Source organism: Terrapene carolina, unplaced genomic scaffold (assembly GCF_002925995.2).
Source record: "Terrapene carolina triunguis isolate 2854851 unplaced genomic scaffold, T_m_triunguis-2.0 Scaffold58, whole genome shotgun sequence".
Classification (NCBI taxonomy): domain Eukaryota; kingdom Metazoa; phylum Chordata; order Testudines; family Emydidae; genus Terrapene; species Terrapene triunguis.
Window position 1 is genome coordinate 9,803,182 of NW_020664409.1, and position 14,218 is coordinate 9,817,399.

Consider the following 14,218-nt stretch of genomic DNA (forward strand, 5'->3'; position numbering starts at 1 on the left):
GAACTCACAACCCTGGGTTTAGCAGGCCAAAGGATACCAGTTTGTGGAGCTGTTGGATGACTAGTACACTCTGTCAAATGGCGCTCGGTCCCAGGAGTTGGCATCTACACAGTCCCTTCTCAGGCTAGGTCTACACTACAGCGGGGGTCCGACCTAAGATACGCAACTTCAGCTACGTGAATACCGTAGCTGAAGTTGCGTATTTTAGGTCGGCTTACCTGGCGGTGAGGACGGGGGAAAGCCGACCGCTGCCGCCGACTCCGCTGCCGCCTCTTGCCGAGGTGGATTTCCGGAGTCGACGGCAGAGCGATCAGGGATCGATTTTACCGCGTCCTCACGAGACGCGGTAAGTCGATCCCCGATAGACCGATTGCTACCCGCCGGATCGGCGGGTAGTGAAGACATACCCTCAGAAGCGTACACCAGAAATGTTAAGCACGTTTGCCTGGCGGCCTCAGACACTATTTGTTCCTTTCCCTGAGATACCCTCCTCTTATATTTGCTCAGGGGATCCCTCTTCCGTTGGGCTTCTCCTGGGGCTGAAGTGGCTCCCTTTTGCCCTCTCTTGGCCCTTCCACCATTAGGTCGGTGGGAAAAGGGAAGCATTTCTCTCTTCCGCTGCAGCCACCAGCTCTACTGAGCTGGCTTCAGATATAGCATACACTAGCTAAGGAACACTCTGAAGCATAGGCACTGAGTTTTCTTTTTTCCCGGGGATGGTCCACCCCAAGACTTTGCTCCCACTCCACTCCTTCTGCTAAGGCCCCGCCCTTGCTCTGTCTCTTCCTGCCCTGCTCCAACCCCTCCCCCAAGGCACCGCCCACCTGCTGCTCGCTGCTCTCCGCCCTCCCCAAAGCACCTCCCCCAGCCACCAAACAACTTTTGCTGGTGGGTGCGAAGCACCCACTATTTTTTTTCCATGGGTGCTCCAGCCCCAGATAACCTATGGTGTTGGCGCCTATGCTCGGAAGTGTTTCCCCCAATCCTGCTGCTTTATTTCAGTGAGAGGATAGACAGATACACCCTATTCCCCAAAGTTCCTGTAGGAATTGAGGACTGATCCCGAAGACCATGCTGGTAGAATGGTGAAAGAAGTTAGTGGGCCGTAGCACAATGAGGGGGTAACTCCTGGGGAGTCACTGAAAGTGAGCTGAGTGTGAAATGCAGGGCTGTGCAAATCCCACCGACCCAGATTCAGGAACCTTTCTGAAACCTATGTTGGCTTATATGGACCTTTCAAACAGCCCTGCTTTTTGTTTATTTAGTTATCAATATTGCTGAAGGATAATGAACTTTCCAACAATGTGTACACAGTTCCTTAATCAGGCATGTTAAAAAATAATATCTTTGGTTGCCTTAAAATATTTTTGCAGAAGGTGCATAGTTCAAACTACAGCAGACCCTCAGATTTCCAAACACCTCAGGCATAGAAGTTGTTCATAACTCTGGTAACTCTGAACAAAATGTTATGGTTGTTCTTTCAAAAGTTTACAAATGAACATTGATTTTATACAGCTTTGAAACTTTACTATGCAGAAGAAAAATGCTGCTTTTAACGGTCTTAATTTAAATGAAACAAGCATAGAACGTTTCCTTATCTTGTCACTTTTTTTTTTACACTTTTCCTTTATTTTTTTAGTAGTTTACGTTTAACACAGTACTGTATTTGCCTTTTTTATTTTTTTGTCTTTGCTGCTGCCTCATTGCGTACTTGCGGTTCCAAATGAGGTATATGGTTGACCAGTCAATTTGTAACTTGGGTGTTCATAACTCTGAGATTCTACTGTATTGAGTAGTTTCTGGCCAAATTTTTTATTATATGTTTAAACTAGGACATTATTGATCTACAGTTTGGAAACAGTCACTGAAATATTGAAAGTTTCACTTTTTTGGCCATTCAGCAAGTCAGTGAATAGGACAAATCAATTTTTTAAACAGAAAACTGCATCCAGGCTCATAAACTTGTATGCTAAGATTTAGGCCAACACAATTTGAAACAGCTGAGGTATTATACTGAAAATGTGATCCAATGATATTAAAGGGAAAGCCCTGACAGGCACTTAACTCTAGTACTGCTGACAAGATGCAGTACTACAACTTGTTTTTAAGACATAACCAAAAAGATTTATATTTTATGTGAAATGATGAACTCAGAACACTTTGCAACTCTTTTTGATATTGTCTCCACTTCCCCTTCTCCCCTACGAACATATAATTCCATTGTAACTCAGCATTTATTCATCTGCTATTATTTTAAAGGTTTACAATGATTTCTTCACAGTTGGGAGGAAAAACAGGACAAAGTATACACAACAACAGAAGTATCCAATTTGGAGCTATTATACCAAAAAACAGTGCAAAATAAAAGGTTTCAGAGTGTCTCTGTAAATTATTAAGACAAGGGTTTATATTCATGTTCTATGCACTTTTGTTTGTTTACTCAGTTGCTACAGATGTGGCTGTATTAGAGCACTAGCTTCTTATCTTTAAACTCACATTGGCAGAGGCCAGCATGGTCGGTATTTTCTAGAACTTGTCAAGATTTTTTCAGTGTGATGGAGTATACCAACCCTACTCTGAACCAGCAACAGTTAATGAGGTGCTGTGGGCCCACTCAGCCCTGTCCCGCTACACCTGCACTCACTGTCAGGTAATGAAGGGGCAGTTAAAAGGGGAGGATGGCAGCTCAATACCTGGCTGACTAGGGAGGAGAACAGACCTTCAAGAAAAGACCAGCCCAGAACCTCTTCAGAGACTGATGACTGCTAGAGCCCTCTGGAAGAAGGTAGGCCTGCACCAGGACTATTGAGTGGGTTTTTTGTTTTGTTTTTTGAGTAAAGCAAAGCAGTAGTCCCAAAAACAGCTTTTGGGGCTGTCTAGGACAGCCTCTGGTGCCCAAGGACTATTGGTGTGTCTGTGCTGTCTGGGACAGGCCTGAGAGGCCTAACAAGACTGTTGTATAGAACCCTTTCCCAAAGGTGGGGTGTGGGAAACTGCCTCAATAAATGCAGTGGACTTTGCACCCTACTCAAATCTGCCCTGATGTTGCTCTTGGACCCTGAAGAGCATGGTCACATTTGGATAAAATCTGTGTCAGAAAATGCCTATTAAAACTGAAACTCTTTGTAGGAAAGAGACTGTTTCAACATATTTCCCAATTTGAGTCTTTTTTTAAGTTTTGAAATTGTCAAGATGTCCCTTTTGACATTTTCTAAACTAAAAAGTTCCATTTATTTAGGTCAAAAGAATCTGTTTAGAGTTTTAAGCTAATTTTATAGTAAAATAAAATGTAGAAGGTTGACATCAAAATGAAATGTTTCATTTGGCACAATCAGAAATTTATTTTTCAGATTTCCAGTTCACAAAATTTGAGATTTTGACTTCCTCCCAATTGAGGATGGGAAAATTTTTCAAAAAAAATCTCATTCTTATGGAAAGGAAAAGTCATTTGCCTCCCAGCTCTAGTATCCTCACCCAGTTTTGCCCTTATATAGCGTTTCTTCCATAGGTTCTCCCATGTACAATATACCTTGTTTTTCCCCTTTTTATAGCTACCCCAAACTGTTTTCTCATTATTCCTTCCACCAGTGCTGTCCTTCTCAACAAATGTGAATACTGTATTATCCAAAGCATAAACAAAGGCTGACAAACAGAGGTCCCAGTGGATAATCTTATATATTACTCCATGATTAGATGTCCTAAAATTTATCAAATGCTGCATCAAAATAAGGTAAAAAAAAATCATAAAATCCCTAATTTGACCTTGTCTGTCCGACCATCCTGAGTGAATCGCTGTTTACTGTCACAGGGAGGTTGGATAACTCTTTGTTCACCTCAAAAAAGCAGCATCATGTGGTATGTACTGAACATATCTGAGAAACCCTAGGGATGACCAGCTATGACATGCCACAGACAAAGACATCTCATTTGCCTTTCCCTTCACTGATATTCATGCTACATGCCATGTAGCAATCAACACTACAACTTTCTTTCACATTTCAGATCAGCAATTTCCATTGCTGTTGTGTTCTCGCATGCATGGTGTTTTACATAAAATATTTTTATTTAATTTTTATACTAACATTTTTATTTCTAACAACCAGCTTTGTTTATACTTGGATTACTTACATGAAAGATTATCCACATAATTATCAAAGTTGAAAAAGATACATATTCTGAAGGAGTGTAATCTCTTTATTAGTTTATGAACTCTAGGTCCCACAGGGAGAGTCACAAATTCACATTGTCCCCCTGATTTCACATTTAGGTCTCTGCATTAGCTATAAATGTGTAAAACAACAGAAGTAGAGAGCTCCTATTCTATGCATCTGAAGAGTCATAGGCATTATTTTCTTTCACCATATGTGTGAAGTAACTTTCACTCAACCAATTCGATCTTGATGCAATTGTTTCAGAGGGGTTAAGAAATACAAAGCTTCTCTTTCACCTCTGGCACAAGCATTAAGTTTTTGATCAACCCAATTCTGCACTTAAGCCTTGATTTTTCCACCCCATCAGATACTGAACTGTGCTTTCACACTGCCATTTTTATATACACTCTTGGCCAAATTCAAAGGCCCTTACTCGACTGTTATTCAGTTCTTACAAATTCCTGCTCAGTGGGAGTAAGTGACCCAGGATTTGGTTACTTTTATAACCTTTGTCTAAGTAAAATTTATGGAAACTCTAGAAAGCACTGGAGGGTGGTATATAGTGTAGTGTATTGGTGTTCCAGGCAGACCATTTACTAGAAAGGTGCTCTACAACATCTCCATATATTTTAAAACAACATTTCTCCCTCCCTCACCCCCAACCAGGTCCAAGTTTTGCATATTTTTTACATCAGGCCAGAAAGAAGAAAGGTGGCCTAATACTGAAATGGAAATTACATCCATACACTGCCCCCCATCCCTGTATGGCTCTGGAGCCCCCTCCCATTCAGCCCCTGGCTCAATGCTGTCACCTCACTAGCTCCTGAGCCTGTGCCCCAGTCTGTCCCCCTCATTAGCCCTTCTGAACCCCAGCAGCCCCATGAGCCCCACTCTGCCTCCTAACCTGGCTCCACGGGCAGGCCACAGTTACTGCTAGTCAGCCAGCTGTTCTGGAACCACAGCAACTTTGGGTGGGCGAAAGGCAGAACTGCAGCACTTCTTGGGCGGAATGTATTTTCTGCAGGGGGAAAAAAAATTCTGCACCAGACATGAATTCTGCACGTGCTCAGTGGTGCAGAATTCCCCGAGGAGTAAACTAAGTCATGGTAGCAAAATGAAGTCTTATACACAAAGTTGCAAAGTGATACTTTAACACTCCTCAGTTGTCTGCCAGTTTTCCACTAAAGATGTATGCTGAACTGAAAAAGCTTGAATAGAATATGTTGAAACAATTGTGAATTTTTTAAAAAAAAAGAAAAAATGGGGAAAGCAGTTTCTCAGAAAAGTGAGGTAAAATTGCATCCAGCCATCAATCATAACAAGAATCTCCAAGTAATAAATGTTTTTGAAAATTGTGTTTGGTATCAAAAATCCAATTATTTTCATGTTCGCCATTATTACACAGTCATCTCTCAAACTGTATTACATGTAAATAAAACTAAATATAAATTATTCAAGCAAGATATAAAACCTATAGACATGTTGCAGTACCTGTTCCAGCATAAAGTATTTCAGTATCTATATCTCTAGTGAACATGGCTTAGCCTCCATGTTGAATTGAATATCTTGAATAGAGGAAAAACAATGTTTTTCTAGGTGAGCATTATTAAACAGCAAACAGTTTTTCTATATGATAGTTTGTCTATCCTAATCAGCACCAATGTATAAATCATTGTATTTCAGTTACAGCAGATTGGACAGGTTTTTTTTGTTTTTGTCTAAGCTTATGAGGGCCCTACCAAGTAATTACAATTAATACCCAGCCCTTTATTTTACTTTGATTTTATGTGGCACTAAGAGAACTTTGAAGATTCCAACTGGAAAAATTCCCCTTGTGTAGGGGGAATCTCTACCATTGCAAACCTGGCAAAGATGATGTAGCCACTTCCTATGGTGTGTGTGGGTTTTTTTGTTTTGTTTTGTTTTTCCCCGCCTGCTTTCATTACTGGGTGGTCATGGACTCATGACTTGTAGTAGGGGTTTTCCTCAGTCACTCTGGATTTCTATTTTGATTCATTTAAAAATGATGAATGGGAAGAAACATACCATTCTGCTTTTGCTGAGATCGAAAATATTTAATTACTAATCCAGACATTTATGCAATGTTTAAAAATAGATGTTCCTGAAAGTATGCTACAGTCTATTGGCTAGATCTTCAGCCGGTGTAAATTAGCACTGTACAACTCAGTTACTCCAACTTAACACCAGTTGATGATCTGGGCCTGATCATGTCACCCTTACATGAGTAGCCCTTTGAAGTGAGTATACCCATAGCAGTAATACACTTTCTCAGGGTTCCCAGGACTGAGAGTCCCCATGTTACCCGCCCTCCCCTGCCTTCAGCAGGAGGGAATCTGTCTTGTGGTAGCTGGGTGTCAGCACCTGTACACCACCAGTCTTTCAACGACTCTACCAACCCTACTTTGCTTTGCAGGTTAATAGGAAGTGTGTCCCAATCTATGACCATCCTTGAAGAGCATTCCCCTATAGCATCCAGCCCCTGTCACTGGACACTCAGTAATTACCAGGTTGGTACTCTAGCATAAATACACCTGCTTGTTTGATTCAGCTGGGTATCCACTCCAATGTATCAACACAACTCTAATCTATTTTATAGTGAAAACAAAATTATGAAAGTGAACAAGGGTAATAAAAACAGGTTACACATAAAAGTATAATATGTTTTCTAGAGATTAAAACTTAATAGTCTACAATCCTTGTCTAACATAGTCTTACCTCACCTAAGCCTTTTCTGCAGTGTTTCAACCCAGCTAGGTTGAGATCCTGTTTACATGGATGTACCTGCACTGCCCAGTTACCCCCCTCAAGCACAAGATAAAAGAGGAGTCTGGGGCCTTGGTTCTTACAAACTAAAGCTCTCTTCCTCCCCACCCCCCAGAGTCAGGTTGACTCCCTGGGATTCAGACTCTGTGCTCTCCCCAGTTGAGTTCACATTTCCCCCGCCCTCCCCCCCCCCACCCCTTATCAACCTGTTTTTCCTGTTGATTTTATATGCAAATGGCACTTGGAGCATTGTAAAGCCACCACAAAGCATTTCCAATCAGAGACTTAGGCAGATAGGTGATTCCATCATTTTGTCTGGCAAAGGCTGCTTGTCAACCCTGCCTGGGATACAGATTCTAAACATATTTCCAGTACATACCTACATCTTTATATCCCCCATACATACATCACACAACCATTAGGAGGATCAGTATGATCTAAGCTTCCATTAGACACTTTGCAGGACTCTTTCTGGGTAAATACTATGAAAGCAGTGTGTTAGGAGTTGCTGTTACAGAAGAGTGACCACTTTGCCAGTTGGCACTAAGGCATTTTTAGGATCACATAGGATTCTTAAGAATTGCAGGATCAGGTCCTATAATAGTGTTACTGCTTTATATATGACGTGGGGCCAGATTCTGACACCTTTACTCATGCTGAGCATGACACCTTGAATACTAGCCAATGTGAATAACAGTATTCAAATCTGGCCCTTCATGGTTTTTAAAAAAACAAAAAAATTAAACAACAAAACAAGCCTTTCAAATGGCTATAAACGTAGTTTGAGGAGAATTTTGACACTACACCATGAAGCTAATGGAGCTACTTTTGGAGTAAGGTACTACTCATGCAAGTGAATACCATAATCTGTTCCTATGTTTCTGCTAAGTGAACCATTTTCACTGAGTTTTTAAATTGTGTGTTGAAGAGTCAGGTCTAGGCTACTGGGCCTAAGATGTAGCTGGAGTTGTGCAATAACAACATAGCTGGAGTCGACATACCTTAGGTCGACTTATTGCAGTGTCTACACCAAGCTGGGTTGACGGGAGAAACTGTCCTGTCAACTTACCTTATGCTTCTCATTCCGGTGGAGTACCAGAGTCGACAAGTGAGCGATCAGCGGTTGATTTAGTGGGTCTTCACTAGACCCACTAAAATCAACCCCCAGTAGATCAATCGCCAGGTGTCAAACCCCCGGTAAGCGGAGACAAGCCTGAAGGAAAAGGAGGCCTTCAAACACTCCCAAAAGTGTGTGTGTGTATATATACATATATATATACACACACACACACACACACACACACACACACACACACACACACACACACACACACACACACACAGAGTAGACAAAACCTATTTTCAAAGGGGGAGGTGGGGGTCAAAGAATTTACTGATGAAATTATTGGTGCAATGTCTCATACACATTTGAAAAGATAGCTTGACATATTGCCACTGAATTCTCAAATGAAGCCCAGCAGATCATGCAGTTATATAAAAAGATTGCACATGCACAGAATGTTTTACCAGCTCTGAGTAACATTGTGCTTTTATGGGTCTCAAATAACCATGCAATTACTCCTTAATAAGTACATGGTAATTATCATGTAGTCATAGAACAAGTACATGCTTCAAGTGTAATTGCCATGTAACTTGGTAGGCAACCATGTAACTTTAAATATAATCATGTTTTGTGTAACTTTTAGATCTTTTGGTACAATAATTTGCAAGAAATGCATAACCAAATAACTATTACATGCAAGGTACTGAAAGGTAATTACTAATGGACACTTGTTCTAATTTGTGGATGGATATTTGCATATGCCCAGCTTCTGCATACACAAAATTCTTTCCCCACATGGAACTACATGGTCTCCACATGCAACTATACAAACATAAGTTAGGAATTAAAGGTGTGCATTGGAGTACGCATTTGCACAAGGGTATGCTCAAGGCGTGCTCTCACTTTCAATCTAGTCCTTAACCTTCAATATCTTACTATGTTTTTATGTGTGTGGTTATATAGGCCTTGCAAATTAATTGTTAGATTTATAGACTGGTGAAAATTGTTATAACTTTCTTTTCCCCAGCCAAAACAGCTTTGAGGGAAATAAATTGGCATTTTTGACCACCTCTCAAATCTAATTCTCTGCTGAAACACATTAAGTGAGTCCCACGCCCTACTGAACTCAGTGGGAATTTTGCCATTCATTTCACCCTGGGGTTGGCCAGATTTCTCCCCCAGTGTTTTTGTTCCCTCTGCTCCACCAACAGTTTGAAACCTTTCTGGGACAGCAATTGTGTGAGGGCACAAAGGGTCTCTGTGCATGTCTGGAAACACTTATGCCCCTTTCTGGGGAAGTCTTTCTGTCTCAAGGCGTAGGAGAACTGATGGAAATATCTCTGAAAGCACCATTGGCTGCTGATGGCTCCCAAAGTGACATCTCCTTGTGGCCAAGGAACGCAAAGTGGCTTGGGAGTCATTAAGAGACTGCAGTGTCAGTTTTCTCAAAGAACAAGAGACTATTATCGAACAGCAAGTCTTCTACACTTGGCTGGATCTATGCCAGAGGTTTGTAATAATGAGATCCTTCTCATCGTAATGGTTAGGGCCATGAGCCTGGACAAGGCATCCAATTAACCAGGGCTGACTGCAATGATGTCTTGGCCACTAAACGGCCCTCTGCAACAAAAGACTTTTACTCCTCCCTGAAGGATTCTGGTAGCTGAGCCACAAATTTGGACAGAGTGTCCCAGTTCAATCATGTTAGACAGAAGCACTTGCTGGTTGGCAATACACATCTGCAAGAAAGAGACTGATGAGACTTTTTTCTTCCTGTCACATCCAGCCTTTCTGCCTGTCTTTAGGTGCAGATTTATATCTCCCCTGCTGCTCTGATTTGCCTCTGTTACAACCAGGGAATTCGGAGATGGATGTGAGAAGAAACATTTGAAACCCTTCATGAGCATATAGTATATGGTCAGCATGTTTTGCTATGGGCATTAACATAGACTGGGTATTTCACAGGGACTTAGCAGGCTCTAATATCACTTCATTTATAGGGAGAGCAACTCTCCCAGGAGCTAAGGTCTAGAGGATATCCATTAACTTATGAGTATTTTGAACAAACTGCATGAATACCCAACACTGACACCATCTGTCTTAGGCAGTCCTGACACTACTTGAAGTCCTCCAGCAGTGGAGATGATTAATTGGGTAATTCAGTGTCCTCTAGCAACAAGGATGACAATGGATGCAGAATGTCTTGTGATGGTGCTATCAGAGGGGCTAAGGTTTCAGGTTGCTTCAGCACAGAAGGAGCCCCCATCTCTCTGTGGCTGCAGGATTGGTGGCTCCGGCAGGGGAACTATCCCGGGTGATCTTATCCAAGAGTGGGCAGATGAACAGGACTTAGCCAAATGAAGGATTTCCCAGGGATTTCACGGAGACCGCTGAGGGTAGGGATATAGCATTGATGGGCAGTAGGATCGAGCTGGGAGCCCTTGTCTCTGGTGTGGGAATGGTACCGATCCTGCTACTGACAAAGACTCCTACTGCATTTCAATGACCTTCAACCCCAGAAACATGAGAGGTAAAGAGACAGAGCTGCCTCACAAATTGACCATGAAGACTCCTCAGTGGGGTCATGGGGCTGGAGGAGCTATTCCTGATGGGGGCCACCATGCACCTCATCATCCAACGTCCAACACTTCAGTCCAATCGGTACCGAAGGAACAGCTGTTGGTCCTGAAAATAATAGTACTGGCATCTCACTCACAGTTAGCCCCAGGACAGGCACTAGTATCAAAACAAGAGTTGGTACCAGGTCCACAAGATGCACACTGCATTGTAAGCAGCATCAGTACTGAAGACCTCATCTGCATTAGCAACCTTCTCTGTGCTGAGCATAAAGTCTGCTGTGGCACGGGCAATGGTGACCGCAACAATGATACTTCTGTTGCCCATCTAGGGATCGCTGAGAACAGAGGCTAACACTACTGCAGTCGAATGTTCCTCAATAAGTGGCAAGTCAGGAGCAGAGAGGCACAGCAAATCCACTGCTACTTGATATGTGGTCAGTGTGGAAACAGACAGTGCTGACATCTGTCATCAGTACCAGACTCAACGGATACCCCTGAGGTAGTAATGGCATCAACAGTACAGTGTCCACTTGGTCCCTCATCAGCACCGGAGAGTGGGTTGACAGTCCAGTTCTATCTCACCTACCCGAAGACTCACTGTGCTGGTCAAAACTTCCCCTGGAAGGAGAAGAATCTATCCGAGCTCTGAAACAGCCCTAGTTTATTCTGTGGGTTCCCTTCCTCAGGGGACCTGAAGGATAACTATCCCTCTTCCTCTTGGGCAAGAAAACCAAGCCCTGTTGAGGCATCCCAGACCGTACCAGGGCTCTTTGAGAGGTCTAATACTCTACATTGGTCCCTGGTGCTGAAGCAGGACCATGGCTTGCTTGAGAAGATGCTGCTTCAACCTCAAATCTCTGGCCACCTGTGTCCTTCCCCCAGCTCCCCCAAAAACATACAGATGGAGTACCTTTCCTCAATATGTCCCTCCCTGAGGCACCAACATTGAGTGTCACTCTTGGGGATAAGCACTGTCCTTCATGTAGAGTAGCTAACACCTGGTGAGGGCATCCCACTGGGGGGGGGGGGGGGTGTGTGTGAGGAGGAAGCCATCACTAAACATAAGGATACTGACTGACTAATGTACAGACATCAGAGAAATTGTGAAACGAGCATGAGGTAAAACTACACTGAGCACTCTGACTCTAGCTGCGGGTGGTAAGAAGGAAATGAGGGGTCAGAGCAGCACTACCCCTGGCCCCATCCATTTGTCTTTCAACTAAAGGAGGATCCGTCTCCCTACATGAGTGATTATTTCCAATCAAGGATTGCTGGCTGTTGCTTGCCATATACCTGGCTTTGTAATACCAAGTCATATTCATTACATGCTACATATAAACAAAGGGTAAAATGAGATTAAATCACCCAACTGCCAAGCTCGGAAGGGACTGTTTCATTTGAAGGACACCACAAATTAGCCATTCAAACCACATAGAAACCATTGATGGAAAGGTTCCTGCTCTTACACACTATAAGCTTTAGGATACATCTCCTCCTGTGCCTCCTTAACAGAGCAGAGTTTTCAAACCAGAAGACAAGCTGAAATAGGATATCCGAAACTAGATGCCAAGTTAGCTAAAGACCTGAACTGTGTGTAACTAGAAAGCTTGTCTCTTTCACCAACCGAAGCTGGTCCAATAAATGATTACCTCACCCACCTTCTCTCACTAAACACCTGAAGGCAGTTCAGAAGAGTAAATAAATGATCCTGGGTGGGAGAAAACACACACACAAAGAACCAGTACTATGGAGAACTTGAGGTCTGCAATATTTTATAGATCACTGTCTGAAGGCCAGATTTGCCTTTACACATAGCCCTGAGGAGGAGGAGCAGAAGCCTGGGAGGTACTAAGTCTCAAACATGCTTCTTCTGAGGGAAAAGTAAGTTACTGGCCTTGAAAAGACGATGCTTGCTTTGCTCTTGCGACTGGCCAGCCCTGCCTGCTGCCCACACTTCTCTGCCATTTCCCAGCCCACTTGCTCATGAGAGCAGTTCCTGGAAAACAGGGACTGAACTCCAGACCCAAGATCTGATCTGTCTTGTCTGAACAAGGATAAGGCCCTCCTCATTCTTTCCACTCTCACTCCCCTACTCAGCCCTCTAAGACAAGTGCACAATCTAGCCCTAAAAGTTTCTACATCAACGTCATAGTTCATCAGAATGGCCCTTAATTCAAAGTGACATTAAGGTTACAAAAAGTTGGACACACTTGTGATAATCATGTGTGTCTGCAGGAACATGCATTCAATAGTCTATTAGGGCTTGGATACTTACATGGTTTCAGACTTCCAGGAACAGATAAGATTTGTCTGAGTTTGTTGGTGTTTGAATTTTTTTTTTTTTTTTAAGAGGAATAGTTCCATTGTGAATGGAACAGGCATTAAGAATCCTGTTAAGGGAGACAGTTAGTCTCCATCAGTGCAGGGACTCGCATGTGGCAGATACTATATCCTCAGAGAATCAAACAGAAATTTAAGTCACTTTGTATAATATATTGCAGGACTAAAACCTTAAGTACAGCATGAGGAAGTAGCTACATTAGAAATGTTGTCTTGTTAGACTTCACCCAAGGGATAAGTTGAATCCCCTCCATAAACTGGAAAATAAATATAAGGAATTGGACAATACTGATGTCTAGCTATGACATTTCTAACTGTTTAAAATTACTAAATTTACATCCATAACTATTTTATTGTACAATGAATTCCATACTGGCAAATAAAAATGTGAGATATAAAGAGACTCTATATGAATGTCAAAAAATAAATTGCCAATTCTAAGCTCCACTGAGATATATTAAAGGGAAAATATTGGTATCTAGCTCATGCAATGAGTACTGGTATATATTGTCATGTACAGTGTGGTCTGAAATGTTTCAAACATGAGATTTTTGTTGGGAAGGGTTTGGTCTAAGAACTCCACACCATAACCACACTATGTATCCTGCACCATTCTTACTAAAATTTACCACAATCAATAATGCAATGACTACCGTTATATTTCATAGACTCCTATAATACCATCACTCTATTAGAACACAGCCATTTCTTGGATTGCCAGTAGAAAGGCCAAAAACTAGGGTGGTGTTTTTTGTTTTTTTGTTTTTTAAATAAGCTATTTAAATTGCAGCTATTTGCAGCATGGGGACTTTTTTAGAAGCTGTCTATTGAGCCTTTTGCTTATAGGAGCTCATGGCTAGAGGAAGGAAATTCAGAGCAGGATAGGAAAAACACACCCTAAAATTTAATTTACACTTTGTACTTCTAATTATTCCTGCACACATCAACATTTGTAATAAGGGTGAAATGTGATTGTGATAGGTGATTAGAGCTATTAAATTTGTGCATGTGAAAACTTAAAACTGAAATTTGATGTTACCTTCATTATGCACTAGGGACATAAGTACATGAAAGCAGCAGCTTGAGTAGGTTTTGTAAAATATCTGGTGCAACAGCAAATTGCTTAGAGTCAAGCACTAAAAGTGTGAGTAGGCATGAATTTCATGGCATATAAACTGAAATGGTATATTATTTCTCTTGTGGTCACAACTCAAATGGGGGAGGGAGCAAAGAAGTGGTGGTACTCTCCCAAGGTCTTTCACAATAAGGGCTAGAAACTTTGTTTTGTCAATGAAAGCTCA